Source organism: Peromyscus eremicus, chromosome 11, assembly GCF_949786415.1.
Source record: "Peromyscus eremicus chromosome 11, PerEre_H2_v1, whole genome shotgun sequence".
NCBI lineage: Eukaryota > Metazoa > Chordata > Mammalia > Rodentia > Cricetidae > Peromyscus > Peromyscus eremicus.
The window spans coordinates 75,702,894-75,720,475 of record NC_081427.1 but is presented as its reverse complement, the minus strand read 5'-3'; the positions used below and the strand labels follow the sequence as shown (position 1 = coordinate 75,720,475).

Here is a 17,582-nt window from a genome sequence, read left to right as displayed (position 1 = left end):
AAAAAAGTGAGTAGGCAATTACCACTGTGTATTAAAACATATTTTTCTTAATCCTTGTTTTTTATTTTTGGAATTGTTCCCATTTATAAGACATATTCTACATTACTATGTTTTTTACTTGACAATAAGTAATAAAGACAAAATTTGTTTAATGAAACTTCATGCTGTATTTATTTGGCAAATTATTTGGACTGGTTGCAAGATAAAATCTTTTTCCTTCTTGAGGACTATGTAGGAGAAAAGTTAGAAAAATCAATTATCCAAAACTGATTTGCATACTTTATATGTGCTTTGGTTAACCTCTGAATGTGGTAGGAATTTAATACTTAAGTAACAGGAAAGCGTCTTGTACAAGTTCAAACAAAACCCAGGAAGATGACTTCAGAGATATAAAACACCTTTTACAATCAAAGACTTCTGACTGCAATGGGACTCCAGAGATGGCTTGCACAGCTGAGGGCTGTGGATGCTCCGAGTCACACTCCCTTCCCTCTCCTCAGAGCCCAGGTCATTCTTATTGCAGAGGCTAGGTTTCTGGTCCTTGGTTCCCATGATAAAGGCTGGGTCTGGCTTCCTGCCACAGTTCCTGCCACCTGAAGATATTTTCTTGTTCTAGTTTTCACCTCCCACTAGGGAAAGCAAACCCATTTGGGTGAGTTCAAAGCAAGTCTGCCTTGGTCAAATGTGGGCTCAGGAAGGAGTGGGATGGTGGAGCACTAATTGTCCACTCCTAGAGGATCTGAATGAGATGGAGCAGAAATTCCAAATGGTCTCTGGGCAGTCTCATTCTAATCCTCTCTAGAAATTAATGGGTATAATCAATTGTTTGGGGATTTGTTTATTTTTATACTTATACATTTACAAAATACATTTCCAATTAGTATTAAATTGGGTTAAGAAATCAAGATTGTCTATATGCCCAAATTGTCTTTATCTAAAAAGACACTTTTTCTCCATGAAAATAACTATGTATCATTCTTTTAATGGACTTGTAGGCCATTAAAAAGCCTCTTCAGCATGTTGTCCTCATGTGGTAACTTGAACCTGACAGAGAAAGGACAAGAAGAAAATAAAAGCAAACCCAAGGACTGTACATGAAGGTCAGTGACAGCACATTTACCTAGCACATACAAAGGAATGGCTTCTAGCCCAGTACCACAAACAAAAATAATTTTAAAACTTTTAAAATAAATAAGACAAAAAACTGTACACGTAATGTGAAGTGATTTGCAAGAAGAGTCAAGATTACTATAAACACTGGAAAGAAGTGCCATTTGGCTGACATTGAAAAACAATTTTACCCATGATGATTTTATTTTCTGGGTTAGTCTAACCAGATCTTCTGCAACATTGTGTGGTTTGGGTGTGGCAGTGGAAGTCTGGGATGAGTCACACTGATGACCAATAGTGGGAGACTTTTTTTTTCTCTTTATGATGGAATGTGGTTTGTTCAGCTTTGAAGGCCTTCTGGATATTCTGCAAGCAGTTTTGTGCTGGTGTGCATGCCTGCAATTCTAGCACCTGTGAGACTGAGTAGGATAAAGAGTTTGAGGCTAGTCTTGGATGCATGGGGGAAAGGGGAGAGGAAAGGAGAAAAGAGGAGGAGGAGGAGGTCAGGAGGGAAGGGAAGGGGAGGGGAAGGGAGAGGAGGGGTAAGAAGTCTTGAAAGAGGAAATGAGGGTTAGGTCAGGGAGGGATATTCCTGTTTCCTAGAGAAAATTTAAATAATTTTTTTTTTAGATTTATTTGTTTTATTTTATGTGTATGAGTGTTTTGCCAGCATCTATATCTGTGTACCAAACACAAACCTGGTAACTGAGGAGATCAGAAGAAGGTATTAGATGCCTTGAAACTGGAGTCATGGAGGATTGTGAGTCAACATATAGGTGCTGAGAATCGAATCCAGGTCCTCTGCAAGAGTAGCAGATACTTTTAACTGCTGAGCCATCTCTCCAGCACCAATATGACTATTTTATGTTTTTAATAGGAGGTGGTAGACTTAATATAGATATTAGAAAAGACTAAACTATTAATTTGACTTCTGTCATAAAATGATTTTATGGGATAGTCTTTGGTGCACTGTCTTTGCCAGGACACCATTTTATTGGTTTAATAAAGATCGGAATGGCCAATAGCTAACCAGGAGAGAATAGGCAGAATTTCTGGGAAGAGAGAGGAACTTAGAGAGGGATGAGTCTAGATATGCTAGAGAAACCAGTGAGATATAGAGAGAGTCAGACATACAGAATGAAGAAGGCGTAAAAAGCCATGTGGCAGAATGTAGATTAATAGAAACAGGTTAGTTTAAGTTATAAGAGCTAGTTGGGAACAAGCCTAAGCTAGAAGCCAAGCTTTCATACTTAATAAGAAATTTCTATGTCATTATTTGGGAGCTGGCAACTCAACAAGAAAGTCCAACTACAATGAGTTGATTTCTGTGCATCATTTTCTCCTAGGAAACTCTAGATAAAATTAACACATTAAGAAATTCATCCAGTTTTCTTAAGTATTGGAAGCAAGCTGTTTGCTATGGAGAGGATTGAAATTTTTGTATAAGAAATTAACCCAACATAAAGGTTGTTTACAGAGTGGGAAAAGAAACCACAGGACAGTGACCACAGCTGAAGAATCCAACTCATTTGTTAAGGTTATAGAGTATGACTCCATCTTCTGTGCTGCCTTTAGGTATGAGGGACCATAATGAACATCTAACTAGTCTCTAGAAAGGAGGATGGCAGGGGTTTGTGTTGGATACCATCATTACTAAGCATATATCATGCCAGAGTTATCTCAAATAATCAGTCATTTTATCAGCACTGACATAAACTAAACCCATTTCTCAATCGAATTTGTATTTTCTCAGGAAATTAAAAACACCATTCTTGAGCATGAGCATATACAGTTAAATTCTGGCTGTTAGCGTGATCAAGAGTGTGGTCTAGGCCAGAACTTTCCTATTGCCCAACCTATATGGCTCACCCTCTGGTCTGGAGAATGTCTAGAATGCTGGCAGAATAGAAACAGGTCTGGAGCATCCATTCACTGAGTAGGAGATTGCTTCTCACTAGAATCCAGTAAAAAAAAAAAATGCTTTACTCTATTTAGAAGACCACCTGCAGTTTTTAGTAACTCAATATATTAATAATAACACACAATTTAATTACTTTAGCTAGGATGTATTGTGCAATTATACACAAGACACTGAATGCTTTAATACATCACCTCACTCAGCCCTCAGAAAGACTTCAAGAAGTAGCTGCTTAGTTTTACTACCCACAGGTAACAGGTACAAGAACTGAGGAACAAAGTGGTCAGGTGACTGACTGCTGCGAGTTGCAGAAAAATGAAATAGGAATTGAGCTGACAATGGCAAAAGCTAATACCTGGAAGAGCAGTGCTCTTCCAGAGGATAAAGCCAAAACTCAAGGGGTCTTGGTGATACTGGCTTTTGAATGTATTAGCTGTTTCCTGCAGTGAATCTCTTGTGTGCTGTTGTAGCTTTTCCATTTGATTATTTTCCCAAAAACTTCTAACAGTGTGGTTTTTTCAGCTTTACTGTTTCAAGTATATATTGATACATAAATTAATTCTTAGTTATTTTTTCAAAGATATTTTTAGAATAATTATAGATTTACAGAAAAGTCATAATTGGGCATAATTTCCCTGAATTCCTACTTCATATTTCTGCGACTCACAACAACTGACTAGCTCAATGATACACATTGAAATTTGAACACAGCTGTGTGGATCTCCTAGTTCCTATGCTTCACCTACTATGCCCCATTGCCAACTTATAGCTTCCTCCAGCAAATGGGAACTCATATATACCTGAAGGTTTTTTCAGCTTTACTGTTTCAAGTATATATATTGATACATAAATTAATTCTTAGTTATTTTTTCAAAGATATTTTTAGAATAATTATAGATTTACAGAAAAGTCATGATTATGCACATGGTTTTTAAATTCTGTCTGTGGCTTCTTTCACTATTTCATTTACTTTTAGTTTATTTTACTTTGGTTTCATTATAGATCCCAGACTGACCTTCATCTGAGATCCTTTTCAACCTGGCTTCCAAGTGCTGGGATCTCAGGCATGCATGACTACTCCTGGCAGTTCTCCCATTACTAACACTGTGCATTACTGTGATTCATTTAATGAACTAATTTAACAACTAATGAACCAACACTGGTATTCTACCATTAACTAAACTGTAAATAGATTTATGTTTTGTTTTTCCCTAATATCTTTTTCCCATTTTAAGATCCTATCCCAGACATTATTTTACATTTATTTGTCATATCTTAATAGGCACTTATGCGTAATAGTTTCTCAGATTTATCTTGGTCTTGATGACCTTGAATGTATGAAGAAATGCAAGTTAGGCATTTTAATTTGGGTTTTTCTGGTCTGTGGGTATAGGTTTTTGAGGACTATCTCAGAAGTGAAGGATCATTTGTACTGTATCATGTCAAAGACAGAATGTGAGCTATCAGGTATAATGTTACCCTTACGGTCCATAGTGCTTGTCAAGTTTCTCACTGTAAAGTTGCTTTTCTCATATTCTCTGTGAGTCAACCATTTGACTAAAAAGCCAAGCTCACCACCTTAAAGAAGAAATAGCTACAACATTAACTGGCATTCTTGTGTGTGGGATTTTTTTCTCATACGTATTTATTATTTTATATAATAATTTATGCATCAATATGGGTTATATGTGTTTGCTTTATACTTTAGTCTGAATTAGAGCATTTGGGTTGCTTTAACAAAATACTATAGGGTTGGGGATTTAGCTCAGTGGTAGAGCGCTTGCCTAGCAAGTGCAAGGCCCTGGGTTCGTGATCCTCAGCTCAAAAAAAAAAAATACTGTAAACCCAATGGTTTATTATCTCACATTTCTGTGGGTTAGAGAGTAGAAGATTTGATGTCAGAAGATTTGTTGTTTGGTGAGAGCCACATCTTCTTACTGTAACTCAGATAGTGAAAGGGTGAGGGATTTCTCTGGCTTCTCTTTCTCAAGGGCAATAATATCCTTCAGGAGGGCTCTACTCTTATTTTCTTATCATCTCTCAAAAGCCCACCACCTAAAACCTTCCCTTTGTGGGTTATGTTTTAAGTGTGTAGACCTTGGGGGGGGGGGGGCGGACATTAACACCAGAGACAAGAGGATCTACCAGCCCAGTCTACACAGAGATACTTCGTCTCAATAAATCAAGAAAGGGAAACAAACAAAGGAGGCCAGTATGATAGTCCGTGCCTTTATAGCTCTCAGGTGGCACAGGAAGAGGATCCACAAAGTCGGGGACATCCTCAGCTATACGGTAAGACAGCTGTGAAACCCATACTCTAAAAGGACAGTGTTTATGATTATATATTTTCTTGCCCAAATTGTTTTGGCTTTGGTCATTGCAGCTCTTATAATTCTTTATTAGCACATGTTAATTGTGAAAAATAATGCATTTCATTAAGAAATGTTCATGCATATATCTGTTACATTGATCACAGTTACTATCCTATTATCCTCTCTTCATCATCTCTGAAATTAGCTCCCTTTCTGATTTCATGCTACACACACACACACACACACACACACACACACACACACACACACACTATATGTATTTTCTTCATGTAACAATAAACATTTGCTTTCCTCGTTACTTTCTCTAATTTTCCCTTCCTACCCCATTATACCCCATTTTTCCTCCTCACTATTTTACTTTTAGGTCATGTATGTATATATTATGTGAGAAAATAATACAATATTTGTCTAAGTGTTACCTATTTCTCTTGATCTCTGATTCTACCCAGTATCCTGCAAATAACATATTTTTTCTAGTTAATGAGAACAAATATTTACTAAGTAACTTTTTTTCATAACTTTTGATATCAGAAAAATAAAACCTATAATTCTCTTTATAGCAAATATATAAATAATATCAGTAATTTGGCCATCTTAAATCTAAGGCCCTTTACCACAAAATAGTTTTAAACTTTATTTAAACTGAGTTTGTAATCCCTATGGCTTCCCTAAATATATATAATAAAGGAATATAGTAAAAGTAGCAAATACTAAACTACATTAATAGTTTATCATTCTTAGTTTGTGAATTTTAGAAACATTACACATACCTACTATATTTGGGAGTCCTTGGCTTAGTTGTAGCATACAATGCAACTAAATATGAAACACATGCTTGGTGACACTTGTCTACATCTACAAAAAGCTAGATATTAGGTTTCAATACTAACAATTAGACATATACTAACAACTAATTATCCTACAAACAATTAGAATTACATCATAATATGCCTCCAAGGCAACTTTTTTATAATGAAGAAAAAAAATCAAAATTAAAGTCCTTATTTGTAAACCTTTATTCAAAATGTAACTTTTCAAGTGGAAATAAAAATAAAATTTCTCTACTTACTAGTGAATACACATAAGATTTTAATTTTCTTTTGTGGTAGGAAAATAATGCTTCAAAAAATAACTAGTAGAAAAATTCACCAGCCTAATGTTTGGTCCTTTCAGTGTCAGCGAATTTGGGTATGTAAGTGTGAATTCTGGTTCCTGGCTGTGTACTCCTGAGCTTGAGTGAAGACAGTCTACTTAAAGAGGTGAACTACAGAGAAAATTCCAAGGAAAGCTTTTTTCATTAAATGTGGTTTTCTATGTTCTTAAAAAATGCAATTATATCCGACTAAGACTGTGTTTCTACTCTGTAGAGGACAGAAGGGAGTACTGTGCCGAGGGAAGTACAGGAAAAGTTCTTAGTACGTATACTTGGATCACAGCACCAGGTTCCTGCAATGGCAAATCCTCTGCTTGTACACCCCTTTGACTTAGGGTAACCTCGTTTTTCCCAAGACAAATAGGCCTAGAAATGGGAGTTACATAATTTTGGTATATGACCCACTGATGCTGGATCTATTGATACTTATCAGGAAAGAGTCGTGAGTGGGCTATCAAAAGATATAAAAGTTCACAAGCAGAGGAAATCATCCTCAAGACACATGTATATAGAAAAGGAATGACACCCTTAAGGTCAAGTTATCTCTTCCGCAATATTCTCCCTAGAGGCAGAGGTAAAGAGACAAAAAGTAAAAAAGGCAGAGAAATGTTGCAGTCTTTAAGGAATAAAAGTACAACTCATTTAATGGGTCATTTAGAAAAGAAACCCTTGGGAGTTGATGGAACTGATAGGAAATATTCAGACCTATGAATTGCACAGGCCCCAGGGAAGTGCAAATTTCTTCAGCCTACTCTCATCATCTGGAATATGTTTGCTGTGAGGGGCTGGATGAGCTTACAGTATATCTACTGAGAGTTGCAGAACTATGTTTGAATCAACTGATCAGAAATAAGAGGAAGAAATGCCAGCTGTCTGTCAGGCTCTCGCACAAGACATCCTAGGAATTTGGGAGAATCTTCTAATGAATCCCAAAGGCATTTCCAGTGAAGAAGTAGAAATGGAATCTAAAGCTTTTCCACAAGGGAAAGAATCAGTTGTGGTATATGGCCAAGTAAACCATTTCCTTTGTACTTTGTATTGCACATATGAACACGTAAGCGAGGCCTCTTAGCCAGTCCACTCAAGGAAAAAACTTCTGCCAAATTTCCTAATTACTTTTCAAAAGTAATGATGACTCAGGAATGCAGCCATCTCTCCTCAAGTCCCAGTTATACTTTTTCTGGAAAAGTGAACTCAGTATATAAGGCCAACCTTTGAATCAATGCACAAATTTATATAGATTTCTCATGTTATATTTCACTTAAGCAGTTAAATTTACTTTTATGATAAGACAATTGTTTGGTTAATGCAATTGCTAGTCTAGCAAACTATCTTTACCCTAACTCTTAGAGGTTAAAAATATGACAGCACTATAATTTCTAAAGGTTAATTGAGCTGTTTGTTTATATGTTTCATGTTATTTTAGAGACCTAAACTTCCTTTGATTACTGTCCCTACAATAGATCACAGGGGAAAATATTTACAAAATACATTCTAAGAAGCCAAATTCATTTACCAATAGAAATAATTTTCAATGGAGTCCTGGAATGCTGACAAGCCACACCCCAGGATATAAATAAATAAAATTGGCAGCCATTGCTACTAAACCACTAGCAACACTACAGACAGCTTTAAAAACTAAGTACATTAAAGAATTAGAGAAAGTTTTGGTTTGATATGGAAAATAGTTCATCGATTTTTTTTATCCTAAAATTACCCTTCTTTACTTTACTATATAAAATATGTGTGAGAGCTGTTGGGGTTTGGGGAGTGCATTCATTAAGTGTTGCTGTGTGTCAAGAGCTTAACAGCTTGTGAGACAGACCTGGTTATACTCACTATGAAATGAAGAACCTTATAAACAGAGAAATCTCGTCCAATGTTTTTCCTCTGATTTTTCCAAACACCTGGGTGCCAAACAGATGCAAACATTTATTTGCTTTTAATCACAGGTAGCTTTATGGATGTATTTCAGTCTTGAGGTTTCAATGAGCTTCTTAAAACCTCAAAAAGTACAGAAAATTACAGTTCCATAGAACATATTTTTAAAAGGTGGCTCTAAATACAAACTGGTTTTGGGTGACACAAATCCCACCTCAGAGGGTGCCCTACATGAGACATTGTGCTGGTGGGACTTGGACTGAAGACACTCTTGGTATTTCCTAAAACTAGTGCACCAGAGGAGAGTCAGGAAATGGCACCGACTTTGTCCTATAGGGTCTCACTCTTTTTCCAAGAGAACAGTGCATGTTCCCTGATTTGGTTTGTTTGAAATTCAAGTGATGAAAGTGGGCCATGGATTGAAAAAGAAGAAAGAGGAGCATTTACATTTGTAAATCAAGACTTCATGTTCACATGGTAATCATAACATCTTTAATTTGGGGATTTAATAATGATTAGGTAATATATGTAATGAATAAGGCAGGGAGTATTTGAACATTCTCTACTTTTGCTGAGTCCCAAGTCACTTGAAAAACAGGCAAAAGCAAAATGGGATATATGAAACTGTTTGTATCATATGAGAGGATGAGTAGTTATTTAGTTAGTCATCACAGCAGTGGACACAAAATTTAAAACTTTATTTTCCCAAGAACTGATACAGCTTGGCATAGGGAACTCACAAACATAATAAATAATAAAAGAAATCATTTTTGAGCTTTTGAAATTTGGAAGTTAGGATGAGTTACTGGTTGGAGAACTAGCAATTGGACCTACCCTAATGAAAAGAAAAGGAACAGGTTTTAGGAAAGGGGAGGCCTGTGGTGTGATCTCCCTAAAGGACAGCCACACCATGGTTTCCTTCTCTAAGCTCTCTTACTAAGGATTCAAATCTTTCTTGCCTTTTTCTTTTTTAAAGACTTATTTATTATGTATACAGTGTTCTGTCTGCCTGTATGCCTCCAGGCCAGAAGAGAGCACCAGATCTCATTACAGATGGTTGTAAGCCACCATGTGGTTGCTGGGAATTGAACTCAGGACCTCTGGAAGAACAGTCAGTGCTCTTAACCTCTGAGCCATCTTTCCAGCCCCTCTTTCTTGCCTTATTTATGAAAAGCTCACCCTTTCTTTCAAATCATGTTCAATTCTGGTCTTTACCAATCCTATTCACCCGACATCCTGGGGGAAAGCGGAGATTGAACACTGTCTTTGTCTGTAAGAAGGGAAATAAGAATTAGATAGATTTCTGCACCTAGTAGAGATTCATATAATGTAAGTATGTGTCTAGAATATTGAAGACATCACATAGGTCTGCCAATTGCCATTTGGAGGATGTGAAGAGCAAATTGAGTTTTACATGAGAGAATATTCTAATCTGAAAATTCAATTAAGAGAATAATTACACCTTTCATGGTACCAATGAAAATTAACCTTAGGAAAAAACTTAACCAAATAACTGCAAGGCTTACACACTGAAAACTAAAAGAAAAATTATTGAAAGAAATTGAACAAAATCTAAACAAACAGAAATACATTTTGTATTCATGGAGTAGAAGGCTTAATATTGATCTCATAACGCTACCCAAAATTTGGCCTATATTGAATGAAAGTTCTATTGAACTTTCAGCTACATTGGGTACCAAATAGCAAACATTGAGAGAGAAAAGTAAAGTTAGAGGATTCCACTTCCAATTTAAAATTTTCTATCAAGAAAATGCAGTACTGACCTGCATGGAAATCAGGTAGAATAGAAAATAATTGTCAGAAGAGGAATAAGCAGTTTATTTTTGATGAAATTGTTTGACCAGAGTGCCAGGAAAACCCAGTGAAAGGGAGAGGGTCAGTCCACTGCCATTATGTGCCTATAATGATAATAATAGAAAATGCAGTAACAGCTGCTGCTGAGGAGGTGTGGAAGCTAGAAGACACACACATTGCTGGTTGGAAAGTAAAATGGTTGAAGTGAAATGGTGATTGTGAAATAAACACAATTAAACCTGGCATTATTACATAATGGGGCCATTCTCTTCTAAATACATATTTGAGAAAATTGAAAATAAGTATTCACTGAAAAAAAGTGTACACAGATATTCGTAATAGCATTACTCACAAGAGCTGGAAAGCAGAAGCACCTTTTATCAAAGGATGAACAGGTAAGAATGACTCTATCTACACAGTAGAATTTAGCCATCAAAATAAATAAGTGCTAATGCTTGTTATAACACAAGTGAACCTCGAATACATTACAAAAATTGTGTTTTCTGACAGTAAACCCTGTGTACAGGAGATATAATTGATTGGTTCACTGATTTACCCCTAGTGCCTTGTACAGGCTACGAAGCTGTGAGAATGTAGATCATGCCTTCTCCCTTAAGGGTCCAGAGACAACCAGGAATTGAATTGCTCTATAATCTTGCTAAGCCTAGTCCACAATATACTAGTCCTGGCTGGTATAGCCCTTAGCTGTGGTTTAAATTCGTATTCACAAAATTCATGGCATTAAAATATAGTAAATTAAATTCACTTCTGCTAACATCATCAGTCAAGAGGTGCTGGGACTCATTGTCCAGCTTAGTCAAGACTGAGCTTAGAGCAATGCAGAGGGACAATATGTCTCCAGGCAGCAGAGCAGTGGACTGTAAAGATGGGAAGTAAATATACGCATGCACTTTGATTGAGAGGCTTATGGATGGAATGCTGGAGGGTGGGAGAAAAAGTGAGGATATGTTAGAAGTTGAGGTCAGATCAGCTAGCCTAGAAGAGCCCTCTTGTTGAGAACTGTGTTAACTTCCTGATAATCTTCCAGGTTCATTCCAGATATCCTGACAAACAGCTATTGATTTCTAGAACCTCAAAGAAACCATGACTTCTTCTCATGTGTGATTCTCATCTAGCTGTAAACACCTTTTTCTTTTAATAATAGCATAAGTCCATTACAAAGACTGTACTGTGCCCACTGAAGACTGTTGCACATCACCTAAGTGGGTCTCACATTAACCCTTAAAAGTAAATATTCTTATTTTCATCTTACAGAGGTGGTGAGTCAGAGACTCTAAGCTACCATCACCATTGAGGTACAGATATAGAATTGGAGTAGGGTCTTTGTACTCCTGTCTTTCTCATTCTGTAATACTGGTTCCTAAAATTCAACTTCAATAGTTCCTTGTTTCTGCCCTTGGCATGTAGCTGTTTTTTACATAGTTTTGTTTTGACTGAGACCTTATAATATGGTCTATATAGCATGCAACTGTTTTTGCATAGTTTTGTTTTTTGTCTGAGACTTAGAATATGGTCTATATATTAATACATATTCTGCCAAATAAAATACTTAAGGTGAAAGTACTTAGTTAAGGTTTTTATTGTTGTGAAGAGACACCATGACCATGGCAAATATTTGATTGGGGTGACTCACTTACAGTTCAGAGGTTCCATCCATTATTATCATGATGGAGAGCATGGTGGCAGGCAGGAAGACATGGTGCTGGAGTAGTTAGTAGCTAAGAGTCCTACATCTTGCAGGCAACAGCAAGTCAACTGAGACAGAGGGAAGAATCCTGAGCACAGGAAATCTCAAGGCCCACCACCCCCACAGTGACACACTTCCTCTAACAAAGCCACACCTCCTAATAGTGACACTTCCTATGAGACTATGGAGGCCAATTACATTCAAACTACCACAGTACTGAAAAGTATCATAGCATTTACCTGAAGTTGTGAAGCTGGGATAGTTACATCCAATGTTAAACCTTGTTTAATGAGTACAAGTCATTAATTTAACAAACTGTTCATGCGGTTCCTGCTGTGCACAAACATTGTGGTGAGTACAGGCACAGAGCCACAGGGTTTCTGGTAACAAACAGCTTCTATTTTGCTTTAGCTTTAGTGAGAGATGACAACAATATAGACAGTATTGGAGAAACTTATCAAGAAAGTTAAATGGGAAACTAGAGGAAGGGCAGAACACAGGACTTCAGAAGAAGCAGAGAGTCCTGCTCTGAGGCATCAATGTTGGATTGGGTCTCTGACATTGAATGAGCAGCTTGGTCAGGGGAGGATTGGCGTGTTTGTAAGAAAGAGAATGTATGAGGAATGTCAGGAGAAAGCTCCTCAATGCCTTTGAGAAAGGAAAAAAAGGCCAAGCAAGAGGGTTGGGGGGTAGAATAGGAAGAAACAAGACTGGAGAAGGAAGCAGTGCCTAGACTAAAAGGCCTGTGACGGTTCTGATGAACTGATCATAGTGTAAGAGAAATGGGAAGGTATATATTAGAGAAGACCTAGCCTAACCATCTCTTTTATTTTAATCATTATAGGAGTTAGGAGAAAAGCAGGTCAATCAGTAATTACTGTGTAAAAAGATACCTCTTGGCTTTTGGTGTTATCTATGTGAAAGGACGCAGCTAAGTTGATGAAGGTTCCTGATTCCTTGAATAGCCCGGGTCTTCAACTGGCTCTTTCCACCTGCACCAGCTCTTATCCAAGCAGTGAATGCCAGCATGGTGTTAGATATGTGTTAGATTCACTGGGAAACAACTGTGTAGGAGGAAAGGTTGACTGGGGAGGTTAGGAAGAAGTGGGGGCATCAGACTGTAGTGTCAGCCTACACCTTTCCAGAGATGGAAGGATGACTGGCAGGTATCTCAGACTACAGGAGAATTTCAAGTGTCTAACCTGGCTGACAGGGAGTCCAAGAGAAGAAGCCGGCCATGAATGCTCTGCATGGATCAAGAATGAGCCTCCCACTACTTTTGCCATGCTCAAAAACTGGCAGCAGACAGATGGGTGTAGGCTCCGCATAAATACTGTGGGGCATCCCACAGTGCAGCAGCTGGGATGGTTGCTCACCTGTACTATCAAGGAGTCTCTAGATTTCACCCTTTCCACTCTGAGTCATCATTCCTCCTAGCCCTAGGCCCCAACTCCCAGAAACTGGAAGGATTAGTCTCCATGGACCTACCAGGTCATTTGTCCCAGAACTATTCAGAAGTCAAGTTCTTTCTCTTTCTCTGGCCCTTCCACCTCATTGGTTCAGATGGTGGTGAGGAGCTTTCTTCACTCAGCCTCAAACTTTAAAACGTAGAAGATAACATCAATTGGGAATGCAACATAGCATTTTCTAGTGCTTGAAAAACAAAACAAAACAACATGCTGGTTTAGGTAGTCATTTTCATTTCTAGAACACTTCTGGCCTTAGCTATGGGCTTTCATTGTGCCTTCAAACTGGTCTTTCCTTTGTTGTTGCAGACCGTTTGACTAGTGAGACACTGGAGGCATATGAAAATGGGAAGAAGGCAGAGAACAGCAAGCATGGTGATGCTTTCCCAAATATTGTTTTTCTAGTTTCAATTATTTACCTGGAAAACACTATAAGAAATAATTTGAGGAGAAAAGTTTATTCTGTTCCATTACAATAAAGACAAAGGGAAAACCTCTATTTTATATTTTTTAGTGAGAGTGAGAAAGATATTTAACATTGAGAGAGAGAAACACCATTGCTATCCTACTCTATAGCATCTATATTGAAAAGGTGTTTTATTTTCTGACCCCTTCTGAGAGTGGGGATAACTGTAGTCAAAGTATATTATATATGTTAATGAAATGTCAGAATGACACCTATAATTTTATACAATCAATATGCACTAATAAAAATGAAAAAAAAAAAGGCTTTCTGTGCTGCGCAGGGACAGGTCCAGACAGCATTATTCTTGATTCCTGCCATTACAATGTCAAAGCCCTTAGTGTCCTGCAGATGAAGGAGGATGTCCTCAAATTTCTTGCTGCAGGAACCCACTTATGTGGCACCAACCTTGCCTTTCAGATGGAGCAGAACATCTACAAAGAGAAAAGTTATGGCATCTACACCATAAATCAGAAGAAGGCCTGGGAGCTGTTGTTTGCAGCTCGGGCTATTGTTGCCATTGAGAACCCTGCTGCTGTCAGCACCATCTCCTCCAGGAAAGATTGCCAGCAAGCTGCTGAAGTTTGCTGCTGCCACTGGAGGCTCTGTAATTGTTGACCGTTTCAAGCCTGGGGTCTTCACTAAGGAGATTCAAGCAGCCTTCAGGGAGTCACATCACTTAGTTGTGACTGACCCCAGGGCTGACCACCAGCCCCTCACAGAAGTATCTTATGTCAACCTGCCCAACATTGCTCTGTATAACATAGATTCTCCTCTGTGTTACATGGGCATTGCCATCCTGTGTAACAAGGGAGCTTACTCAGTGGGTCTGATATGATGAATGCTAGCCTGGGAAGTACTCCGTGTGCATGGCACTATCTCGTGTGAGAACCCTTAAGTAGTCATGCATGATCTTTACTTCTACAGAGACCAGAGGAGACTGAGAAGGAGGAACATGCTGCTGCTGAGAAGGCTGTGACCAAGGAAGAATTTCAAGGCAAATGGACCAACCAGCTTCTGAGTTCATTGCTGCTCAGCTAGAGCAGGCAGACTGGTCTGAGAGTGTGCAGATGACCTCTGTACCCATCCAGCAGTTCCCTACTGAAGTCTGCCCAGCCAGTCACTGGGGACTGGTCAGGAGCTCCCACAGCACAGGTCACTGAGTGGGTTGGAGCTACCACTAAGTAGTCTTGAACTCCTCTGCAGGCACCTGAGCAAAGGGATAAAAGCTGAAAGGAAACTAAAATTCCTAAAACGTGAAAAAAAAGAAGCCAGGCTTGGTGGCATGTACCTTTAATCCCAGCGTGTCAGAGACAGAGGCAGGTAGATCTATGTGAGTTGTAGGCCAGCCTCGTTAAAAGAGTGAATTCCAGGACAGCCAGGGCTGTTGTTACACAGAGAAACCCTGTCTGAAAAGAAAGAGAGAAAGAAAGAAAGAAAGAAAGAAAGAAAGAAAGAAAGAAAGAAAGAAAGAAAGAAAGAAAGAAAGAAAGAAAGGAAGGAAGGAAGAAAAAGAAATAAATAGAAAACAGAAAAAAGAATTGTCATGAAAAACATGACATTTCATTGAACTCTTTATGGCAGCTTAAAGAATTATGGATATTATTGTGAATACTGAATGCCAAATTATAACTCTCTGTTGCTTCAAATATTTATCACAAATGGAACAATCTGGCAGGAAATTAACTTTCTATCTGAGAGGACAATGCTGTAAAAATCACACAAAACAAATAGGAAAGATATCAATATCACTTTGTCAAATCCATGTTGCCATGGAAATGTATACCCCAAACTATGCCATGATTCTCATGTCTAGAAATAATCCTTGCACAAAGGAAATACAAACACAAAGTCATACAAAGGCAATGATCCTATTTGCTTATTAAATGGTGTTGGCTTAGTGATTGGATTATTTTACAGAGGTTAGTTTATACTTCAAGCAATGCAAGTGTTAAAGATGTTTATATTAATGACTACAATGCAAGAAGAGACCATGGAACAAAAGAGCTCAATGTAACTGTGCCTCTGGCTATTCGTTTTTTGTTTGGGGAACACCCTTGTTCTTTAAAATATCCATTAAAAATATTGCTTTGGGGGTCTTGCGTTAGTAATGCATTCAGAAAGAACAAAGAAGGAAATTCACTTAGAATTTTATAATAGGGCAGTTATCTCTGTTACAATTCGGCAGAAATGCTTTCAAGATCATTACACAAAAAAAATATAAAACAAACTAGACATGTTCTTTCCTCTGACTCTATTTTTCTTCCTTCCTTCCTTCCTTCCTTCCTTCCTTCCTTCCTTCCTTCCTTCCTTCCTTCCTCCCCCCCTCTCTCCCTCCCTCCCTCCCTCCCCCCCTCTCTCCCTCCCTCCCTCCTTCCCTCCCCTCTCTCCCTCCCTCCTTCCTTTCTTTTCTTTTCTTTTTAGGAAAAAAAAGAAAAGAAGGAAGTTTATTTAATATGACCAAACTGGGAAAAGGGACAAAAAGATCCACTGGCTTCTGGAAGTCTGTCTTTGCAGTCCTGGAGTGATATTGAAGTTTAAATAGAGGAATGAGAATATGCACATCTAAGCAGTCCTGGTCAAAGTGAGGTACTGCCCACCACAGTCTCATCCTGTAAGGAGGTCTGACAAGTTGTTAGAAGTGTGTGAAATCTCTTTCTGAGAGACTAGTTTCCCCTCTGGGTGGCAGAACCTTTTCCTTATCCCTGCCTGAAACTCCTGGGGATTCCCACCTCTTTTAAGCACATTCAGTGTTATATTTTCAGTCTGTGAGTTAACACATCCTATTGAATAGGGAGTTTCCACTTTCCCAAAGAATGGTGTGCCTGGCTGATAACCAAAACACCATAGCATAGCATGAGTCATGACACCATTCCCTTGAGTCAGGTGTGATTAATTCTTCATTATACCTCAAAGCATTTGGAGAGAACTTCATGTAACACACAAATAGAAGATAGACAATTAATAACTTAGGAAAATGGGCAGAAAATGTTGGCTGCAACTTAAATCTGACCCTGGTATCATGAATTAGATTACATTGAAAAGTTAAGGAAATTTCTAAATTAAATCAAGAAGTAATAACAACAAAATCATCGTTCACATTTCTTCCAAGGAGATGTGCCAAACGTCAGGAGAAAGGAATTTGAATCTCCACAAATGAATAGGAGAAAAGAGCATGGTTTTGGTGTCAGGCAGGCCCAGTTTTAAACAATGACACTGAATTCTAATTCATCAAGACCTCAAGTCTTACTTCTTTTGTCTTCTGAAAGATTAGAATGTGAATGTAAAGATTAGAATGTGAATGAATCTTTTAAGCATCAATGGAGGAATTAAATGAGGATATAACTCTAAAACAACTCACAAAGTGTATGGCTCACAGCAGACAACATACTTGATAGCAGCTCTAACTATTGTTATTGACTTTTGAAAGCATCCACTCAAAGGCTCCATGCTCATACTTCATACCATGTACTATTTATTTCACAGTGTCTGTTTTAATCTTCACTTGACTGGTTGTTTTTGAACTATTGGAAAACAAATGGTACTATTTGTGATCTGGATTCTGTGACCTGTAAGATCCAATCATAACAAAGGACACAGAAAAGCACTGGCATTACTCCTGGGTGGGTAAATGTGGAGACACACGCATATACCTCAGGTTCTCACCATGTGAAGGAGGATCAGCTGGGGTCAGGAGTTCTAGGTCAGTATGAGAAAGTTTAAAGAAAATATGAA

The 17,582-nt window shown here is 38.0% G+C and overlaps 1 pseudogene; it reads left to right on the top strand.

Annotated features, from left to right (window-relative positions):
• The first annotated feature begins 14,042 nt into the window (after positions 1 to 14,042).
• Positions 14,043 to 15,035, top strand: LOC131921586 (small ribosomal subunit protein uS2-like; annotated as a pseudogene).
• Positions 15,036 to 17,582: the final 2,547 nt, after the last annotated feature.